Consider the following 21,391-nt stretch of genomic DNA (forward strand, 5'->3'; position numbering starts at 1 on the left):
CCCTCCAGCACATAGGTCCAAATACTGATCTGTCTCCTTCCTTCCCTCCTAGTCTCACTCTTAACCTTCTGGAACCCGCCCACCACTGCCCAAGTCACTGTGGAATCGGTGCCGCCCTGTGTTGCTGAAGGGAAGGATGTTCTTCTGAGTGTCCACAATCGGCCTGGGGATCTTATAGGCTATGCCTGGTTCCGAGGGAAAACTGCAGAGACCAGCCATAAAATTATATCATATGCATTAGACACAAACGTAAGTATCCGAGGGCCTGCACACAGCGGCAGAGAGACAATATACCCCAACGGATCCCTGTGGTTCCAGAACATCACCGTGAATGACACAGGATACTACACCCTACAAACCGTGACTAGAAATGTTCAACTTGAAAAAGTAACAGTACAGCTGCGCGTATTCCGTGAGTAATTCCTCTCTCCCCTCTGGTGTTGGGTGGGGTGAATTCTACTTCACACAACAGGACCACAGGGCTGGATTGCACCTCCATCCCCTCTGCCTTATGTCCTGTATCGGGTTGGAACATTTAGTGTGGGACACACACAGTGGAGACAAACATCCTAAGCTCTGAATTCCCTTCCTGGATTCCAGCCACAGCACATTTGCAGCAAACAGAAGGACCACTCTGATGGGAGTAACTCAGCAGAGGGAGATTCAGCCCAAACCGCTGGGCTCCTCCCTGTGACTCTGAGAAAGACCCTGCAGGGCTGTCAGGGTCAGGCTTAATGGGCCCCTGGGATCCCCACCAGAGCTCAGCCCAGAAAGCCCCTGCCCAGACCCCTGTCTCAGGGCTCCTGACTCCAGTGACCCTGAGGAGTCCATTCCAGACGTGGGTTTTGTCTTCGTGGCAGGGGGACTGGGAGCAACAATTCCCTGGCTGCCTGAGTCCTGAGGTTCCTGAGCTGGTCACCAGCCAGGGCTTCGCACCAAGAGCCACATCTGAGGAGGGGCAGAGGCTGGTCTTTTTTCCTGAGACTTGGGGTGGAGAGCAGAGATAGGCAAGGTCCCTGGGCCACTGTCTGATGGCCCTGGGGGATAGGAGACCCCAGAAGAAGGTCAGTGTCCCCAGGGAGGAACAGAGGAGAGAAGATGCTCCTGGCAGCAAGTCCTGCACCAGGATCGGGCCGAGGGAGCCGTGTCTCATGGAGGCAAGTAACAGTTGTTTATCCGGGCAGCTCCTCTATACCAAGCCTTCGGTCAGGTAATTGTGGAGGATTTAAGGTTAATTACAGACAACACGGCAAGCCTGAGACCATTTCCTTGATTTTGAGGGGAAACAGAGGCACAGGGCGATGCAGACACTGAATCAGAGTCACACAGGCAGATCACAATCCTACAAAGTCTGTCTGCAGGTACAGGCCTGTCTCCTCCATCCAGGGGGCCTTATTAGGCACCTGTGGATCCCAAGACCAGTTGTTGGATCAGCCCTTTTCTCTTAGGATCTATAGCTCAAGGTAGATTTTCTGGGCTGGGAAGTGAAAGCAAATGGAGAATTAATGTTTTTACTCAAGAACTAAATTCATCAACGACCAGAGTCAGTTGGGGAATGCCCAGGCCCCCCCTCAGGTGGCCAATCCACAGCTCCTGCATCGGACTTGGAATCACTTATCGTTTCCTGATGTGCTGATGGCATCCCACTGGAGTGTAAGGGAAAGGACTCTGCCCTCTCCTCCCGACTGCATACCCCTAACCGGCACAGGGCCCCACAACTCAATTAGTCTTTCATGAAGGAGGGAAGGAATGAATGAATGATTCCCAGTCTCTTCAGATTCTGGACCCTGGATGCACAATTCTAGGAGGTTCTGGCCACACCTGTTCCCAGTCCCTCCAGGGGCTGAGACCCATGTTCTGTCCCTCTGACCACCAGCCCCTCAGGCCACTGCCCGAGAGTCTCACGAGGACTGTGGTGTTGCTCAGCCATGGGAGGATCCCGCCCCTGGGGCGGCTGTGGGCTCTTAGTGCCCGGAGTCTGTGAAGTCCCTTGTGACCCTCACTGCTCACAGCCTGGGACATTTCTGGCTCTCTGCTCCGACCTTGTCCCTCATCTTCCTCCTCCTGCTCCTTTCCAGCTGGGACTACCCCTGCTCTGCACAGCCGCCTTTACTAACCCTTAAGCCTTCCCTGGATTCTCCTGCTAACACCTGTGGCCCGGCCCGCCCTCCCAGGCAGCAGTAGAAGACACAGAAATCCGAGCGGCATCCTCTGCCGGGCTCCGTCAGGAGCCAGTTCCCCCAGGTCACCAGGAGAGCGAGCTGTCACTGGGCCCTCATCCAGGACTCTTTCCCTCCGTGACGCCAACGAGTGGAACACACCCCATGACAAGGGCATGGGACCCCTTGATCTCCTCCCTACATGACTCCAGCAGGGAGTCAAAGGCAGGAGGGCAGGTCTGCAGTCCCCAGGAGCTCATGGGCTCATCTCATGCCTGTTACTCCTGACTCACGTGCTCGTCCTGGTGAGGCTCTCGTTCTTCCCAGGGGTTCCCCAGACCCTCCCCCGGGGGGCTGGCCAGACCCTGCGCCTTCCGACTGCTTCACTGCCTGTTTCACACGCACGTGGGTGCTCCTGAGGACACCTTCACCATAGGGTGGGATCCTCTCACACGGTGCGATCCTCCAGTCCCTGCCCTTTCACTTAGATGCTGCCCAGTTTGGGTAAATTGGATCAAACTTGTGTTTCCTGAGGTCAAAAGAAAGCCTCATACAAGCATTGGGTTTCTTTCCATTTTGCTGTAGAAATTGGTGGCAGGGACTTTCTTTCCTAAATTGACTGACATAACACATATCATTTCTACTGATTTGGTATCATTCCTCCCTTTATATAACAGGGGCACCTCAGACGTTCCCCGATCAATTCGCTTTCTTTTATTTTTTTTTTTAAGATTTTATTTATCCGACAATGAGAGACACAGCGAGAGAGGGAACACAAGCAGGGGGTTGGGAGAGGGAGAAGCAGGCTTCCCCCTGAGCAGGGAGCCCGATGCGGGGCTTGATCCCAGGACCCCGGGATCATGATCTGAGCCGAAGGCAGACGCTTAACGACTGAGCCACCCAGGTGCCCCTCAATTCTCCTTCTTAATAGGACTCACATGTCCTTCTGTAACCAGGGAGTCACTGATTTCAAATCCACTATAACATCTTCCTTCGGTCATCATGTGATCGTGGTTGGACTGGAGAACTTGGTCTACAACATTATAGTGCTCCCTAGGGAGATATTCCTCTAGAAACTGGTCTTAGATTTTTCAGGTATTATTGATTTTCACATATGGAAACGATTTAATTTCTCAAATTTCTATCTCATAACTGTGTTTACAAATGGTCCATGAAGGCCAGACGCCCTCCCCCCCACTCCCCCACCTACCACCGGTCACCCCTTCTGCATTTGAAAACACCCACTTGTATTTCAGGAGAGACCAGCATGGTCCTCACTGGCCTCTGCAGTGGGAAAACAGACTTTAAAGACTGAGCGCAGAGCACATAGTTCTCTGCCACAGCCAGCCAGGCCCTGCCTGTCCCCCTCACTCTTTTCTGGAGCATTTCTAGTCTTGACTCTGCTCCACCACTGTCTCAGGTCAGTCACCATGGAACACCTGGGCAGAACTGACCTACTTCGTGGCCCCGCAGCCTGAGTGCTGGACTGACTTCCAGGCTTGGCCCTGGTGTCCCCTGGTATTACTTCTGCTCAAATACCCACTTCCAGGCCATGCTGTCCAGTGTTCTCCAGGCTTATGAGCTCTGGGAAGGCCCATCATTACCCATCTCCAGGACAACCCTGGAAAGCAAGGCCTAGGGGAGAACACCTGTAGGGTGACTGGTGTAGGTCTGTGCCGTAGAAAGGGCCTCAGCACCTGCACTTTCCAGGTCAGGCCTCTGAGGTTGGTCAGACAGTCAGTTGGTCAGGGAAGAACCAGCCGAGGCCCAGGGTGGTCTCTGGCTCCCTGTCCTGTGTCTTCTACAACCAAACCCTGACGCTTCTTTGACCTGAGAAGGCCTGTGCTTGCTCTCACATGGAGAGCAGGTGGCCTGTGTTCTCTGAGCGCTCAGATCCTCTTGCATTTGTCTTGAGCTACACAGACCTGCCTTATTCTTTGAAGGACTCAGGTACCACCCAGGGCAATGTTCTCTCTGTTGTCTGCACAGCGGAGTTATCCAAACCCAGCATCACAAGCAACAACTCCGACCCCGTGGAGAATGTGGATTCTGTTGTATTAACGTGTGGACCTCAAACTCAGAGCACAGGCTACCTGTGGTTAGTAAACAATGGGAGCCTCCCGGCCAGCGCCAGGCTGGTGCTCTCCCTGGACAACAGGACTCTCACTATACGCCATGTCACAAGGAATGACACAGGACCCTATGAGTGTGAAACTCGGAACCCAGTGAGTGTCGGTCGTAGTGACCCATTCACCCTGAATGTTCTCTGTGAGTAACTTCCCTTCCTACCTGGCCCGGGCTGTCAGCCCAAATCCACATGCCGGGGGCCAGGCCCATCCATACTTCTGGGGTCCGAGTCCATGACTCTCAGCTGGACCCCCAGGCTGGCCATGGCTTCTTGTCCCAGGCAAACCTGGGCAGACTCAGCCTAAACCAAGACTAGGAGGAGATGGGCTGTTCCTCCCTGAGAGGGTCAGTAGCCTGTGAGGAGACACAAGTGAATGTCTTAGACCCAGGCTCAGTGAACATGGGGCTTCTGGTTGGGACTTTTTAAAAGGAGGTTGGGACCCAGCTCAGAGGGACACTGTGGCCCTAATACAGACCGGGAGCTTCGGTTTCCCTTTCATTGCATCACCTGTCGCTTTATTCTGTTTGCTCCAGATGGCCCGGACGCCCCCACCATTTCCCCCTCAGACTCCTATTACCATCTAGGGGCCAAGCTCAGTCTCTCCTGCCATGCAGCCTCTAACCCGCCCGCAGAGTATTCTTGGTTTATCAATGGGAGGCCCCAGTCATCCACACAGGAGCTCTTTATCCCCAACATCACAGCGAATGATAGTGGATCCTACGCCTGCCTCGCCTATAACTCTGGCACTCGCCTCAATAAGACCACAGTCAAGACTATCACAGTCTCTGGTAAGTGGATCCCTGGAGCATCTGCGTGGATCGCCGTGGTGAAGGTCTGTCTGGCTTTCAGCAAAGAGCCTAGAGGTAGTCATTTCCCATTTGCTCCCAAATCTGTCCCTGAACTCTCCCATTAGATGTCTGCAGAGGTTTCTACCCTTAGTTCTCAGGGCAGACCTGGGGTCCAGCTGGAATGTGGGGAGGGGGGTTCTCAGCTCCAGAAAGCCCCATGCATTAAATGGGGCTTTGCAAATAGGGAAGAAAAAGGGTCCTCAGGTTCAAGTTGCTTTTTGTTGTTGAATTGCAGGAGTGCTTTATATATTCTGGATATTAATCTCTTAGCGGATAGGATTGGCAAATGTTTCCTTCCAATCCATGGGTTGCCCTCACTCTTTTTTGTTGTTGTTGTTAGTGAACTTTAGCTGACACACCTCGTGACAGTAGTTCAGGTGTAGCACATAGTGATTGGACAGCTCTATATGTCATGCTCTACTCAACACAATGGCGCTCCCATCTGTCTCCACGCAGTTTTCTATTTTGATGCAATCCAATTCATGTATTTTTTCTTTTGTTGTCTCTGCTTTGGGTGTCATATCTAAGAAATCACTGGGAAATCCAGTTTCAGTAAGTTTTTGCATTACATTTTCTTCTAAGGCTTTTATAGTTTTGACTCTTCTGTTTAGATGTTTGGTCTATTTTGCATTAACATTTGTACATGGTGTACAAAGGTGTACGTGGTGGAAGGTCAGGTCCAACTTCATTCATTCGCATGGATATCCAGTGTTCCCAACACCATTTGTTGAATAGATTTTTTTCTCCATTGAATGGTCATGACAACCTTCTTGAAAATCATTCAACCCCATACGCCAGTGTTTGTTTCCGGGGTGCCTATCCTATTTCATTGGTCTCTTTGTCTGTCTTTATACCAGATCCCCACCAGATCCCCATTATTATTGGTTAATGTAGCTTTTCAGTCAGGAAGTAGGAGTCCTCCAACTTTGTTCTTTTTCAAAATAAGTATTGGAGGCCCCTGAGATTCCATGTAAATTTTTGGAAATTCCTATTTCTGAAAAATAATTCCTTCAGAATTTGATAGGGTGGCACCTGGCTGGCTCAGCCGGTGGAACATGCGACTCTTGACCTCAGGGTTGTAGGTTTGAGCACCGTGTTGGATGTAGAGATTACTTTAAAATAAAATCTTTAAAAAAATTGATAGGGATTGCATGGAATCTGTGGATCTCTTTGGGTAGCTTTGTCATCTCACCAATATGAAGTCCTATCTTCCATGAACATGGGATGTCTTTCCATTTATTTGTGTCCTCTGTAATTTCTTTCAGCAATGTTTTATAGATTTCCATATACAGTCTGCTGACTCATTAAGTAATTCCTAAGATTTTGGTTTTTTTTTTCCTAAGTATTTTATTCTTTTCAATGTTATTGTAAGTGGAATTGTTTTCTTAAACAGAGTGATTTTTGTATGTTGATGTTTGAATCCTACAACTTTGTTGAATTCTTAATTAGTTCAACAGTTTGTGTGTGGGGGGGTGGGGATCGTTAGGGTTTTGTACATAAAATTTCACGTCATCTGCAAAGAGACAGAATTGTACTTATTCCTTTCCAATTTCATTGCATTCTCTGGTTTCTTCCTCCTAATTATTTTTGCTTGGACTTCTGTACTGTGTTGAATACCGGTGCTAAAAGTGGCATGTTTGTCTTCTACTTCCAGTGTTGCACCATGGAGTGTGATGCTAGCTGTGGGTGTTTCCTCTAAGTCCTTTATTATGTTGTAGTAGTTTCCATCTATTTGTAAAGGTGCCAATATTCTGTATACAGTATCCACCAATCGACAGAAGTTTTTCACCAGGAGAGTCAATCCACAGATCTGGAAGTAAAAGTCTTCTTCAGAGTGAGAAATCCTGTACATGAAAAACTCTTTGATTCCTAAGGTTGTGAAGACTGTGCAGGCGGCTTTTATTCCCTAGTAAATCGTAACTATGTGAATGCCTTCCCTACTTTACATGAAGCTGCCTTGGACACTAAGATAGAAGAGCTACGAGTCCTCCTCCCCCACTATCCATGGAGAGGTATATAAGGAATGAGACAATATCTTTTAAAGTCACAAGTGAAAGAAAGCAATCACACAGAAGTCCATGGGAATGAAAAATTCCACCTGATGATGAGGATGCGCGACATGTGGCCTTAGAAGTGGTTCCTGGTGCTGATGCTACAGACATGTCCGGGCAGAGCAGAACCAGGACTGAGGGCCAGAAGGGAACTTGAGGATCAGAGGGGGAGGTACAGCCTTCTCCTTACAGATGGTCACCTGAACAAAGACACTCCACCTTCTGCAGACAGCAGGGCCATCCTCTGAGGCACCTTTACAGAGCTTGCTTGGGCCTTCAGAGTGGCTGAGATCGTAGAGGAAGGAGCGTAGCCCCAGGGCCCAGGCCCACTCTCATTCCATCACTTCCTGTGTTTGTCCACTGAGTCCGTGGCCCAGCCCTCTGTCCCTGCCAGCAACACCGCAGTCACAGAACATAAGGACTCCGTGGTCCTGACCTGCTCCACAAATAACACTGGGGTCTCCATCCAGTGGTTTCTCAATGGCCAGAGTCTAAAGCTCATGGAGACAATGAAGCTGTCCCAGGACAACAGCACCCTCACCATATGCCCTGTCAGGAGAGAGTGCTGGGAATTTTCAGTGTGAGGTCTCCAACCCAGTCAGTTCTGGCAAAAGTGACCCCATCAGGCTGGATCTGAGCTGTGAGTGACTCGCGACCTCTCCCTCTTCGTCCCTATACATTCTACTGGCAGGGGGTGTGAAATGGATGCAGGCCTGGAGGAGGTAGGAGCCACCTTCAGAGCCTCTAGGGCAATGTGGATAAAATCCCTGGAATTAGACTAATCTTGTTAGCACCTTGGTTCTGATATGTACCAGCTATTGGAACTCAGGCAAAATGCTGAACCTCCTAAGCCTCAGTCTCCTCATCTGTAAAACTGGAAAGAACAGCTGGATCTTAGGGCTGTTGTGAGGGTTGTTAATATGAGCTCATGAGATGAAATCCTGAGACACCATCATACCTCAGGATTTCATCACAGATTCAGGCTCAATCCAAATTAGCAGCTATTGTCCTTTTGATATTAATGCTTTTGTTACTAGCTATGTCTTGGGGATTTGGGATTAAGTGTTGTCTGATTACGTTCCAGCTCGGTGACCTTCAGTGATTTACTGAAGCCCTTTCCATAGTGAGATGCTCATTTTGGACAGTGGGGATGACACCTGGCCCCCTCATGGACAGGGAAGCGGCAGATGAGATAAATGTAAAGTATTTCCCACGTGCCCGGCACAGGACCGACCTCCAAGGCAGTCAGCTAATATTATTCTCTTGAAAGTGTTGAGTGAACAGGTAAGGGCCTCCCTCTAAGAACAGTGATAGAAATGGAAAGGAAGACCCAGGAGAAGAGGCAAAATGTGAGAGGAAAATGAACAGCACACTGGCACTGGCCCCGGGGTGGGGGACAATGTGAAGAATAAAGCAAGTCCAGGGTTTCACCGTGAGGAACAGAAATGATGCAGCGGTCAAGGGGGTGGGGTCACCGTGGTGACAACACACACATCACCCAGACCCAGTGGCCTTTCCTCCCTCCCTAACCAGGCCCTTCCCCCACGGCCCCTCTTGGCTTCCCCAGATTTGACTTGGGACTCATTCCCCTCCCGTTTTCTTCTTATTTCAGATGAAAGAAGCACCACAGGTCTCCCTGTGGGGTCCATCATTGGCATTGCAGTCGGGGTCCTGGTCGGACTGGCACTGTCGGCCGCCCTGGGGTGTCTCCTGCTCCACACAAGGACTGGAAGGTACGATGGCATTTCCCACAAGCTGATCCTGTCCCCCAGCTGAGCCCTGGCCAGGAGGGGACCCCACCCTGACCTAGGATTCTGGGCTGCAACTTCCAGGCCACCCAACTGCCCCCTGGATTTTCCCTCTCATACCCTCTGACTTCTTCCTCACCAGCTGCTGTCCAGGGTGCTTCTTTCCCAGCTTCCTCGGTTTTACATTAGGGACAACTAGGGAACAGCCCCTCAGGGTTGTGTGCATTCAATTGACAAACCTACATCTGTGCTCACAGGACTAAATACTCAGTAAAGAGCACCTCCCGTGGTTTATTTAAGTCCACACGCCCTGTGAGGGGCAGTTGCAGCCTCAGGACCTGAGGCCGGTCCTGGTGAGGGTCACGCAAAGGAGAGTGGAAGATCCTGACAGGCCAGGTGGGGTCATCCCCTAAATGGCAGATGCATGAACCGTAGTCCCTGTTGTGTGAGAGCAGAACACCTGGGTTCGGCCAGGTGGAGGTCCTGGGATGTCCTTTATGCCTCTTGTCCAGGCAGATGGAGATGGAGGACGGGCTGCCGTCACATTTCAGCATCCTCTGGCCTGAGGGGGCGAGGGTCTGGCCACAGCAGGGGCACCACATTCAGGGATCCAGCTTACCCGGGGCTCCCCAACTGTCCTGCACACATGGCTGCAGGCTTGACCCTTCCACTCAGACAAACCCGCATGTCTGATTCCTTTCCTGGGTCCTTGATCCCTTTTCAGGACACTTTCTCCTAGAAGCCCATCAGCCTGTGGGTCTTCCCCCTGTGAGCCCAGGACAGCAGTGCTCCCAAGACCTTTCCTAATCCCCTCTCCTGGGCCCTCCCTCTCCTAAACAGCACTGGTGGAGAGAGGGGGTCTGTAACCCCTGCCTGGAATGAGGATCCTCCTTGTGCCCTGCTCTGACACCAAAGCTGTGACCTCTCCCTGCACCCCTCACATGGAAGCCTGATCTCTCCTAGGGCCAGTGGCTGCCGTGATCTCAGAGAGCTCTGGCGCCCAGCATCCACCCCCCGTGAGTACATCGTCAGCGCGGGTGGGACCCGGAGTCCCGGAGTCCTGCCCACATTGTCCATCCTACCAGTCACTCCCCAGGGCCTCTGACCCTTTGTCTGGGTCTCCTGCACAGGGGACCTCAGCTGGCCATACTCCCTGACTTGTAGAATCCAGATCATAGGTCAGCACCTTACCCCCATTGGGCCCTAACATGGCCAGTGGGTCTGTTCCTGGGAGGTGCTCCTGCTTCCCTGTTCTCTGAGAGCTGAGGACCTGTCCCCTCCTGGAGGGTGGCCCCAAGCGTCTTCACAGCCCTGGTGCTAACTCCTGTCTCTGTCCCCAGGCCATGGTCCAGCCAGCAGCTCCGCATCCCCGGTAAGCCCGGCCCCTGCACCACTCATTCCACTGGGGTCCAGGCTGTGCAGGCTCAAGGCGGGTAACCAGCCAGTTCAGCAGCACAGAGCAGACCCTGCTTCCCTCAGAGGAGCCAGGACAAGGCAAGCCCTGTTCTGGCCAGGAGTGGACCCTCTTCAGGGGCAGGACCACCCCCCAGCGTGTCCTGAGTTCTCCCTGCTCCCCTGAGCTGGCCAAAGGAGAACGCTGGAGTCCAGATAGGGGCAGGGTGGGCTCTGGGAGCACCAGCCAGGGGTCCTGGGCTAACAGAAATGGGTGCAGTGGGCAGTGGTCGGGCCTGGGGAATGAGTCAGCAGGCTTGGAGAAGGCATTTCTAGAGACAGAACCAGTCACTCCCATAGAGAAATGATCCTCCTTCTCTGACTACCAACACTCATTCTCTCCTATTTAGGACTCCCTGCCCAGCCCCACCACAGCCGTTCCTATCTACCAGGTGAGTGTGGGCAATGACTGCTCTGGTCCCCAAAGCCCAAGGGGGCCAAAGATCTGCGCCCTAACTGCCCCTGGCTGTGTTTTCAGGTTCAGGAAACAAGAGAGCAAGAGGAGCAGGGCATTGTGGGAGGAAGGAGGGGCTGGGGGCAGACACTTGCCACACAGCTAGGCTCCCAGAGAGCAGCCCAAGTGGTCCTCGAACTTGAAAGTCACCCAGATATGTTCCAGGAAGGTGACAGGGGCTCAGAGGCCTCTTCTTCTTTTACAGGAATTACGACACCCCGACACAAACATTTACTGCCAGATCGACCACAAAGCAGAAATGGCTTCTTAGTTTCCCCTGGGAACTGCTCCTTCCAGGGCCCTCCTGAGACCCCAGACTCTAGGTGGAGTCAGGAGCTGCAGCTTGAGCCGGAGAACCGGCTCTCAGCTCTGAAGATATTCAGGGACATGGACCCAGGGTCGGGTCCCAACTGATTTCTGGAGACCCCTACAGGCTGCCCTGAACCCAGAACAAAGGCCCCCATTTCCCAGGAAGTGGGGGTTCCCAGGAAAAGTGTCCTGACCCCTGACCCACTGGGGATGATCTGAGAGGATCTGAATAAAAAGGACTCTTCCCCTCCTTGGCTTTTTTTTCTGAATGGTCATTTCTCTTAGCAGAAATTCCCCCAGGGGCACCTAGCTGGTTCAGTGAATAGAGCATGCTACTGAATTTTTTTTTAACGTTTTATTCATTTATTGGAGGGAGAGGGAGAGAGATCAGGAGCAGGGGAGAGGGGCAAAGGGAGAGGGAAAAGCAGACTCCCCACTGAGCAGGGAGCTGGACGTCGGGCTCCATCCAAGGACCCCAGGACCATGTCCTGAGCCGAAGTCAGACGCTTAACCAACTGAGCCACCCAGACACCCCGAGCATGCAACTCTTGATCTTGGGGTCATGAATTTGAGCCCCATGTGTGGCATAGAGTTTACTTAAAAAATAATCATGATAAATGTAAAAAAAGAAAAAGAAAAGAAATTCCCCTGAAGCTCTGGGTCTCTTCTCTCCTGGGTCACAGAGGGAAATGTTACCTCTGAGTTGACCAAGCCCCCATCTCCAGTCCCCCAGGATAGAGGAAGGGGTGGGTGGTGTGGACATGTTGGCACCACGCTAACTAGAACGCCAGAGCTGTGGCCAAACCATGAGGGAACTCAGCGGTCCTCACATCGCTCAGGGACCCAAGCTATAGACACTCCCAGTGTTTATAAATGTGGTTTGGGTGTCGGGAGCACAGAACATGGGGCCTCTGACGAGCACATGAGGATGAGCCAGGAAGGAGTAGCTGTGGGCATCAAACCAACCACAGAGAAGGATGAACTGGGCATCTTTTCCCTTGGCTATTCTTTAAGAGTAGGTCAGCTGGCAACAAATTTTCATATTCTTCCTCATCAGAAAATTTCCTTGTTGCCCCTAATGATCCTCCTGAGGATCATCTTGCCAGATACAGGATTTGTAGTTGATTAGAAAAACCTGCCACTTCCTTCTGGCCTCCATGCTGTCAGATACAAAACCTACCATCACTTGCTTAAATCATTGTTCCTTAATAAGCAATGGGTTGTTTCTCTGGCTCTTTTTATTTATTTATTTTTAAAGATTTTATTTATTTACTTCAGAGAGACAGAGTGAGAGAGAGAGAGAGCAAAAGCCAGGGGGAAAGGCAGAGGGAGAAGCAGCCTCCCTGCTGAGCAGGGAGCCCATCGCAGGGCTGGATCCCAGGACCCCGGATCCTGACCTGAGCCGAAGGCAGATGCTTAACGACTGAGCCACCCAGGTGCCCATCTGTGGCTCTTTTTAAAGATTTTTTTTCCTCTTGTGTTTAGTTTTCACAAGTTTGCCATGTGCCTTAGTGTGACTGCTTATTATGTTTGGGGTTCAATCACCTTCTTGGACCATTATTTCTTCAGACACTTTTCAGCCCATATTTTTTTCCTACTTCTGGTATTCAGTGGCACCAATGTTAGATCCTTCTTTTTTTTTTTTAAGATTTATTTATTTATTTGAGAAACAGAGTGTGCTTATGAGCAGGGGAAGGAGCAGAGGGAGAGGGAGGGAGAGAATCCTCTAGTCGACTCCCTGCTGAGTGCTAAGAGACCACAAGTCAAAGAGTATGGGCAGACTCCAGAAACTGGAAAAGGCGAGAAAATTGATCCTCCCCCAGAACCTCCAGAAAGGAATGTGGCCCCGCCAATATCTTTATTTTAGCCCAGTGAAACCCATGTTGGACTTCTGACCTCCAGAACTGTAAGATAATAAATGTCTGTTGCTTTTAAGGCACGGTCTTTGTGGTAATTTGTTACAGCAGTAATAGGAAGCAAATATAGAGTTCATATTAGATTATATTGTTGTATGAATATCAAATTGGACGAGCTTGCTCATCGTACTGTGGATAGATAGGAGAAAATCTCGGTTCTGGTGAGATACGGGCTGAAGGAGTTAGGGTGAAGTATTAGATACTTATAACTTCCAAGTGATACATCAAAAAATCATATATATATATAATGAAAAAGATTTGTGTGCATGCACATGCATATAGTTACATCTATGCAGACAGAATACAAATGTGACTTTGAGAAATAAGCATGAAAGGTATATGGGAGTTCCCTCTAATAGTCTTGTAACGTTTCTCTAAGTTTGACTTTTTTTTTTATTGGGGGTGGGGCCTTACGTTTTAGAAGTACACACAAAAGTGTTTAGAAACAATAGTATATGGCTCAGTTGGTTAGGTGACTGCCTTCGGCTTGGGTCATGATCCTGGAGTCCCGAGATCGAGTCTCACATCGGGCTCCCTGCTTAGCGGGGAGTCTGCTTCTCCCTCTGACCCTCTTCCCTCTCGTGCTCTCTATCTCTCATTCTCTCTCAAATAAATAAATAAAATCTTAAAAAAAAAAGTATATGATTTCTAATATTGAATCCGGTCGCTGGAGGAGTAGAAGGGAAAGAGAAACAACAAGGTTCATCACGAGTTGATACTTTGGAGCTGGAGATGAGTACCTGGGCATTCACAGTACCATTCTCTCTATTATAACATGTTTGTATACAAACTCTCTTTTGTATACATTTAAAATTTCCCATATGAAAAGACTTCAAGGAAAGAGAAAAATATTTCCAGCTCTGAAGTTTTATCAGTGAGTTCCACAGAACTTTCAACACAAATCGTCTCAAAATTATACAGATTCATCTATAGAACAGCGAGAGACTATGTCCCCAACTGACTCTGGGGTTCGTAGAACCTTTGAACTGAAATAGGAACAACAACAAAAGTACAAAAAGAGGAAAATATCAGGCCAATCATACTCATGAACAGAGAGCCAAACATGTTAATCGCGACATTCTCAAACCAATTCCAACAGTATATACAATAAGACAGTACACCGTGACTAAATTCCAATTGTCCCAGGAAAGCAAAGGTTCAATATTAGAAATTCATAAATGGGGGAGGGGGCATCTGTGTGGCTTGGTCGTTTAAGTGGCTGGCTCTTGATTTTGGCTCAGGTCATGATCTCAGGGTCGTGGTACTGATCCCGCGTCAGCCTCCGTGCTCAGTGAGCGGTCGGCGCGAGGAGTTCTCTCCCTCTTCCCCTGCCCCTCCTGCTCCTCAAATACATTAATTAACTTTTTAAAAAAGATTTATAAATGGAAGAGGGTAAGGATTTCTAGGGTGACAGCACTGTTCTGTGTCCCGACCTAGCTGCTAGGTACATGGGTGTGTTCAATTTTTGAAAACGCAGTAAGCACAGCACTTCGTTCTGCTACAGTCCTCGTACCCCCTCAACTTGTTTCATGACGTACACTCTTTGAAGAGACCAGACCAGACGTTTTGACGTGTAGGATGCCCACATTCTGACTTTGTTTCCTTGTGGTGTCACTTCACTTGCTTCTCTCAACCCCGTCTTTCCTATAAATTGGAAAATGAATCTCAAAGCTTGCAGAGATTCGGGTGATATTTTTTTGGCAAGAATGCTTCCTGGGTTTTCTATTGCATCATATTAAGAGGGACATCCTAACTACTTGTCTAGACCTTATGCCAATATAACTATTTTCATGACATAAAAATTGATCAGTGGGCATTTTTTTAGGTTTTTCTTTAAATTCCAGTTAGTTGGGGTGCCTGGGTGGCTGAGGAGGTTGGGTCCCGATCTGAGGGTCGTGGGATCAAGTGCCATGTAGGGCTCTGTACTCAGTGGGGAGTCTGCTGGAGAGCCTCTCCCTTGCCCCTCCCCCGCTCGCTCTCTCTCTCTCTCTCTCTCAAAAAAAAAAGTTTAAAATTTAAAAAATAAGGGTGCCTGGGGGGCTCAGTTGGTTAAGCGACTGCCTTCAGCTCAGGTCATGATCCTGGAGTCCCGGGATCGAGTCCCGCATCAGGCTCCCTGCTCGGCGGGAAGTCTGCTTCTCCCTCTGACCCTCTTCCCTCTCGTGTTCTCTGTCTCTCATTCTCTCTCTCTCAAATAATAAATAAAAAAAAATCTTAAAAAAATAAAAAAAATAAAATAAATTCCAGTTAGTTAACATGTGGTATATTAGTTTTAGGTGTACAATATACTGATTCACCACTTCCATAAACACCTAACGCTCATCACAACCAGTGCCCTCCTTCCTCCCCATCCCCTATTTCACTCGTTCCCCTACTCACCTCCCCTCTAGCAACCATCAGCTTGTTCTCATCCTTAAGAGTCTGTTTCTTGGTTTGCCTCTCTCTTTCTCTCTCTTTTCCCCCTATTCTAATTTAGTTTGTTTCTTAAATTCCACATGACTGAAATCAAAGGCTATTTCTCTTTCCCTGGCTGACGTATTTCACTTGGCATAATACACTCTAGCTCCACCCACATTGTTGCAAATGAAAAGATTTCATTTTTTTGTGTGTGTGGCTGAGAAATATTCCATTGTATATATACACCACATCGTCTTTATCCATGTATCAACTGATGGACATTTGAGCTGTTTCCATAGTTTGGCGATTATAAATAATGTTGCTATAAACATCGGGGTGTGTGTATCCCTTTCAATTAGGATTTTTGTATCCTTTGGGTAAATACCTAGGAGAGCATTTGCTGGATCACTGGGTAGTTCTATTTTTAACTTTTTGAGGAACCTTCCTACCGTGTTCCAGAGTGGCTGCACCGGTTTACATTCCCACCAACATTCAGGAGTGCTCTCCTTTCTATTCAGTGGGCATTTTTTTGTGTGCAAAGACAAATTTGTATACAGAAATTAGAGGATTAGAAAACTGTCTACCATGTTGCTCCTCAACGGAAGGAAAGCTGTCTATGGCAAGCCCACAGCTCACATCATACTCAGTGGTGAAAGGCTGAAAGCTTCTCTATAGAACCAGAAACATGACAAGGGTGCTCATCCTCACCACTGCTATTCAGCATAGTACTGAGAGTCTTACAGCAATTACACAAGAAAAAGAAATAAAAGGCATTCATGCCAGAAAAGAAGTAAAATTCTCTTTGTTTGCAAATGACATGATCTTCTATAGAGAAACTCCAAAGGCTCCATGAAAAACTGTCAGATCTAATAAATTTAAGGAAGCTGGAGGATGCGGGGCACCTGGGTGGCTCAGTTGTTTAAACATCTGTCTGCCTTTGGCTCAGGTCATGATCCTGGGGTCCTGATATCGAGCCCCGCATCGGGTTCCCTACTTGGCGGGAAGCCTGCTCTCCCTCTACTGTTCCCCCTGCTTGTGTTCTCTCACTCTCTCTGTCAAATAAATAAAATCTTTTAAACACAAAAAGGAAGCTGGCGGATGCAACATCAATCTACAGAAATCAGTGCATTTCTATCCACTAACAAAGAACCTATGGCAAACTCCCTGGAAAACAAAAGAATCCCATTTCCAACGGCATCAGAAAGAATGAAATGCTTTGCCCTGGCATGGCCCAGAGGGGTGGAAGCAGCCACCAGGGAGGCAGGGAGTAGTCCAGTCTGTAGGGTCAGAGGCAAGGGAGCTCTGCTCTGTGGACACCAAAGATGCTGCTTCGGAGGCAGCCCCCAGCCCCCACAGGTCAAGGAATAAGCAGAGTCCATTCAACCAGAAGAGAAGCAAACACAAAGACACCATGGCTTGAGTCTCTACTCATAGGAAGCAAGATCAAGGTCCCTATTTGCCACCACCAAGCAACCAGAGCCTGTAGTTTTGGAGTACTGCCCAAAGATGCACTTGCTTGTGTCTTGCCATTTGGCTTTGCAAAGGCGTCATAGCTAGGAGAATGCCATAGTAAATTCCATTCCTTGGACGATCTGCTCTTTTTGGCCCAGGAAATAGCAGGAACCGCTGCTTATGTGTGAAGAATGCAAAATAAAGGATGCGTTAAAGGAAAAGGGACATTCACAGCCTTCACCTTCCTAAACTCTGTACCTCTTGAAGTTTCTTACACCTCTGAATTTCTACACATTTAACTTTTCAACTGTACTTTAAAATAGTATACTTAGAGTGGGACAGAAACATCGTGATACTCTCACTCTATTGGGATGCTTCCTGTGGAAGATTCTCAATGAAATTGAAGAGCAAGGGGTGCCTGGGTGGCTCAGTCGTTAAGCATCTGCCTTTGGCTCAGGTCCTGATCCCAGGGTCCTGGGATCGAGCCCCGCTTTGGGCTCCCTGCTCTGTGGAGAGCCTGTTTCTCCCTCTCCCACTGCCCCTGCTTGTGTTCCCTATCTCACTATGTCTCTCTCTGTCAAAAAAATAAATAAAATCTTTAAAGAAAAAAAAAGAAAAAAAAAAAGAAATTGAACAGCAAAAGTTTTCCTACTGTTTAAGAACCTATTGAGAGCGCCTGGGTGGCTCAATTGTTTGAGCGACTGCCTTCGGCTCAGGTCATGATCCTGGAGTCCCCGGATCGAGTCCCACATCAGGCTCCCTGCTCAGGAGGGAGTCAGCTTCTCCCTCTGACCCTAGACCCAATCATGCTCTATCATTCTCTCTCTCAAATAAATAAAATCTTTAAAAAAAACCTATTGAGAGCTCTACACATGGAAAAGAAATTATGTTGCAACTAACTTGTTTACAGCTAAGTAAAAGAATTCAGTCTTCTCTGAAAAAATAGGAAAAGAAAAAAAAGAAACAATAAAATAATTTGGACTAATTGTAACCCAGGAAGGGAAAGATCTTTAGACTGAAAACTATGAGACTCTGATGAAAGAAACTGAAGCAAAGGCAAATAAATGAAAAGATATCCCCTGTCCATGGGTTGGAAGAATTCATACTGTTAAAATATGCCTACTACTCAACATGACCTACAGATGCACTGCAGTCCCATCAAAATTCCAATGGCATTTTTCAGAGAAAGAGAAAAAAGCAATTCTAAATTTTGGATGGAAGCACAAAATATGCCAATAGCCAAAGAAATCTTGGGGAAGAAGAACAAAGCTGGAGGCATCACTCTTCCTGATTTCAAACTACATGACAAATCTGCAGTAATCAAATAGGTATGCCATGGTGACAGCCCTCCACCAGGTTTAAGGGTTCACCCCTTGCTTGCTGTCCTAAGTCCCATGATCTGTAGCAGAACTAACCTACTTTCCTTGGGATTTGCAGACTACTGGCCTCAAGGAGTGTAGGACCAAACTTTCCCAGGAGATAAGGCCTGCCTACTTTGGAAAATAGGTGCCCTGGGTGTCAGCAAGGCTGTTCAGGGTTGTGTCCATATATGACTAACCGCCTGGGCACCTGCTTCTCCTGCATGGAGCCACCCTTTCCTTTCTCATGCCTTCCCCTTTAAAGCAGCCTCCAACCCTACTCTCCCTGGATGGGGAACATGGTCTTTGAAACATGAGTCCACCATCTTCCCAGCATGCCAGCTTCCTGAATAAAGCAACCTTTCCTTACCAACCATCACTTGTCTCTCAAGTGTTGATTTATGAGGCATGAGCAGCCGAATCTGAGTTCGGAACTGGTTCTCTGTCAGGTAACAGTCTTGACAGAAAGACAGAACGATGGAACAGAATAGAGAGCCCTGAACTAAATCCGTGCATTTATATAGGGTCAATGGATCTTTGACAAGGGTGTCAGAATCACAGTGGGAAAGGGCAGTCTCTTCAACAAACGATGTTGGCAAAAGTGGATATCCACATGGTCAAAGAATGAAATGACGCATTTACTTTACAAATACACACAAATCAACTCAAAATAGATGTACGACTTAAGTATAAGACCCAAACCATAAAACTCCTAAAAGAAAGCATAGGGGAAAAGCTTGATGACACTGGTCTTGGCAATGACTTCATGAATATGATACCAAAAGTACAGGCAAGAGAAATGAAAACCAACAAGTGGGACTATATCCAAACTAAGAAGCTTCTGCACAGCAAAGGAAACCATCAACACAATGAAAAAGCAGCCTACCAACTGGGAGAGACTATTTTCAAACCATGTAGCAGATAAGGGGTTAATATCCAACATATGTAAGGAACTCTTACAACCAGATAGTAAAACGTAAATAAACTGATTTTAAATGGGCTAAAGACTTGAACAGGCATTTCTCCAATGGCCAACGGGTATGTGAAAAAGGGAAATGCAAATCAAAACCACAGTGAGATATTACCACACACCTATTGGAATGGCTGTTGTTAAAAAACAAAAACCAAAAAAAAAAGGGCACCTGGGTGGCTCAGTCGGTTAAACGTCTGCCTTCAGTTCAGGTCATGATCCCAGGATTCTGGGATCGAGCCCCGTGTTGGACTCTCTGCTCAGCAGGGAGCCTGCATCTCCTTGTCCCTCTGCCATTCTCTCTGCTTGTGCTCTCTGGTTCTCTCTATCTCTCCGTCAAATAAATAAATAAAAACCTTTATTTAAAAAAAAAAAAAGACAAGTGTTGGTGAGGATGTTGAGAAACTGGAACCCTAGCAACCCGATGCAGAGAATGCAAACTCGCACGGCCACTCTGAAAACAGTATGGAGTTTCCTCAAAAATTAAACATACAACTGCACTAAGATCCAGCAATCCCACTTCCGGGTATTTCTCCGGAAGAACTGAAATCGAGATCTTGAGGAGATTATTACAACACCTGTGTTCATTGCAACGCTATTCACAGTAGCCGAGATGTGCAAACAACCTAAATGTCCATTGAAAGACGAAAGGTTGAGGAAAATGTAGCACATACATATAATGGAACACTATGAAGAGATTTCATAGGCAGTGTTAATAAACTAAAAAAAGATAAAAGAAAATGAAAACGGTTATCACAGTCGAAACAAAAACAAACACCACACTGAGATGCCACCTCACATACAGTAGACTGCCTAAATATTAAAAAGACTTTCCAAATTAAGTGTTGTTGAGGATGGGGGGCCACTGGAACTCTCCTAAGTCGCTAGTGAGAAACTAGAATTAAAACTCCTTTGGAAAACAGTGTAGCCTGTTTCTCAAAAAATTAAACCTGTGCCTCCTCAGCAATCCCCTCACTGCACTCCTGGGTGGAACTCTACCCAAGAGAAATGAAAGCACGTGCCCGCTTCAAAGACTCCTGCCCAAAAGTTCCTGGCAGGTGTACTTGTAATCGCCCAGAGTTGGAAACAACATAAATGTGCATAAATGAGTGAATGAATTAAAAACAAACAACTTTCTGCATCCTTCCAATGTAATATAACTAAGGGATAAAAAAGAAAAAAAACTGAAACTTCAATAACATGGAACAATGGGTTAAGTTAAAAAAATGACACTGAGTAAAGAAGTAAACCCCGGCCCCAAATTATAGTGTTTGATACCACTTCTCGAAATCCGAAAAAATGCACACTAATCTATAACAACAGAAGCAAATGTAAGGTTTCATGGGAACATGGGGAAGGAGGGTCAGAGGGGGTGGAATGGAAATAATAAAGAGGACATGAGATTTTTGAGAGGAAGGGACATATTCAGTATCTTCATGGAATGACTCTAGGAATGACTTCTCCGCATGCCCGTGGCAAAACGTATTAAATTGTATACTTTCAATATATTAAATGACTTCTATGTCAACTATAATTCAATAAAGTGGTAAAAATTATATATCCACATATGAAATATTATTTCAAGTACACATTTTTTTAAAAAATAATACAACTGGATAGAGGGGCTTTTTCGTCCGCATTTCCTGCAAAGTCCACCAGAGGGCGGCAGAGCTGCTCTACGCCTGGGCGCCTTTTTCAGCACCCACAGCCCAGCAGGGTCTGACCCTCCCCGGCCTCACCCCGTCACAGTCCTCCTGGCTCTCCAGGATCCCCACACTGGACCCCCTCAAGCTCCTCCGACCAGCCGGGTGTCTGCCCCCTGAGACTCCCTCTATGGGCAGCTAGTCCCTCCACACCCTCTGTCCTATGAGGGGCGAATTTCCACTCACATTTCCAGTCTCAGCCCCAGGTCACTTTCTCAGGAGTGCTCCATGGGACCCACCATCAGCTAAGACCCCCTGACATGCTCCAGACGCACCAGACACTTTCCCTTCCTGACCTTCTCTCGATTCTAATTGACTCCTCAGTGCCATGATTTCCTGACTGCCCGTGGTCCTGTTGCAAGGGAAACCCCAAGAGTCCAGGGCCCACATCTGTCCTGTTCTCTATAGAGCTCCCAGGACCCAGCCCAGGGCCTGACAAGTCAGAA

At 48.0% G+C, this 21,391-nt stretch overlaps 1 long non-coding RNA gene and 1 pseudogene across 2 annotated transcripts in view; both read left to right on the forward strand.

Annotated features, from left to right (window-relative positions):
* LOC148163229 (cell adhesion molecule CEACAM6-like) overlaps window positions 1–11,399 on the forward strand; it is a 12,315-nt pseudogene extending 916 nt beyond the window's left edge. Inside the window, exons 2-11 of the transcript XR_015769071.1 lie at window positions 53–412; window positions 4,149–4,427; window positions 4,821–5,075; window positions 5,149–5,150; window positions 7,552–7,826; window positions 8,799–8,919; window positions 9,898–9,950; window positions 10,275–10,306; window positions 10,737–10,778; window positions 11,046–11,399. The product of XR_015769071.1 is annotated as a cell adhesion molecule CEACAM6-like (transcript). The remainder of the gene's footprint in view (window positions 1–52; window positions 413–4,148; window positions 4,428–4,820; window positions 5,076–5,148; window positions 5,151–7,551; window positions 7,827–8,798; window positions 8,920–9,897; window positions 9,951–10,274; window positions 10,307–10,736; window positions 10,779–11,045) is intronic.
* The window catches only part of LOC148163228 (uncharacterized), a 27,939-nt gene extending 7,193 nt beyond the window's left edge, over window positions 1–20,746 (forward strand). The window contains exon 2 of the long non-coding RNA XR_015769073.1: window positions 18,818–20,746. This is a non-coding gene — a long non-coding RNA (uncharacterized LOC148163228). The remainder of the gene's footprint in view (window positions 1–18,817) is intronic.
* The last annotated feature ends 645 nt before the right edge of the window (window positions 20,747–21,391 follow it).

The sequence above is a fragment of the Eumetopias jubatus genome, unplaced genomic scaffold (genome assembly GCF_037043125.1).
Source record: "Eumetopias jubatus isolate StellerSeaLion01/CBP00866 unplaced genomic scaffold, mEumJub1_p1.0 scaffold_10, whole genome shotgun sequence".
NCBI classification, from domain to species: Eukaryota; Metazoa; Chordata; class Mammalia; order Carnivora; family Otariidae; genus Eumetopias; species Eumetopias jubatus.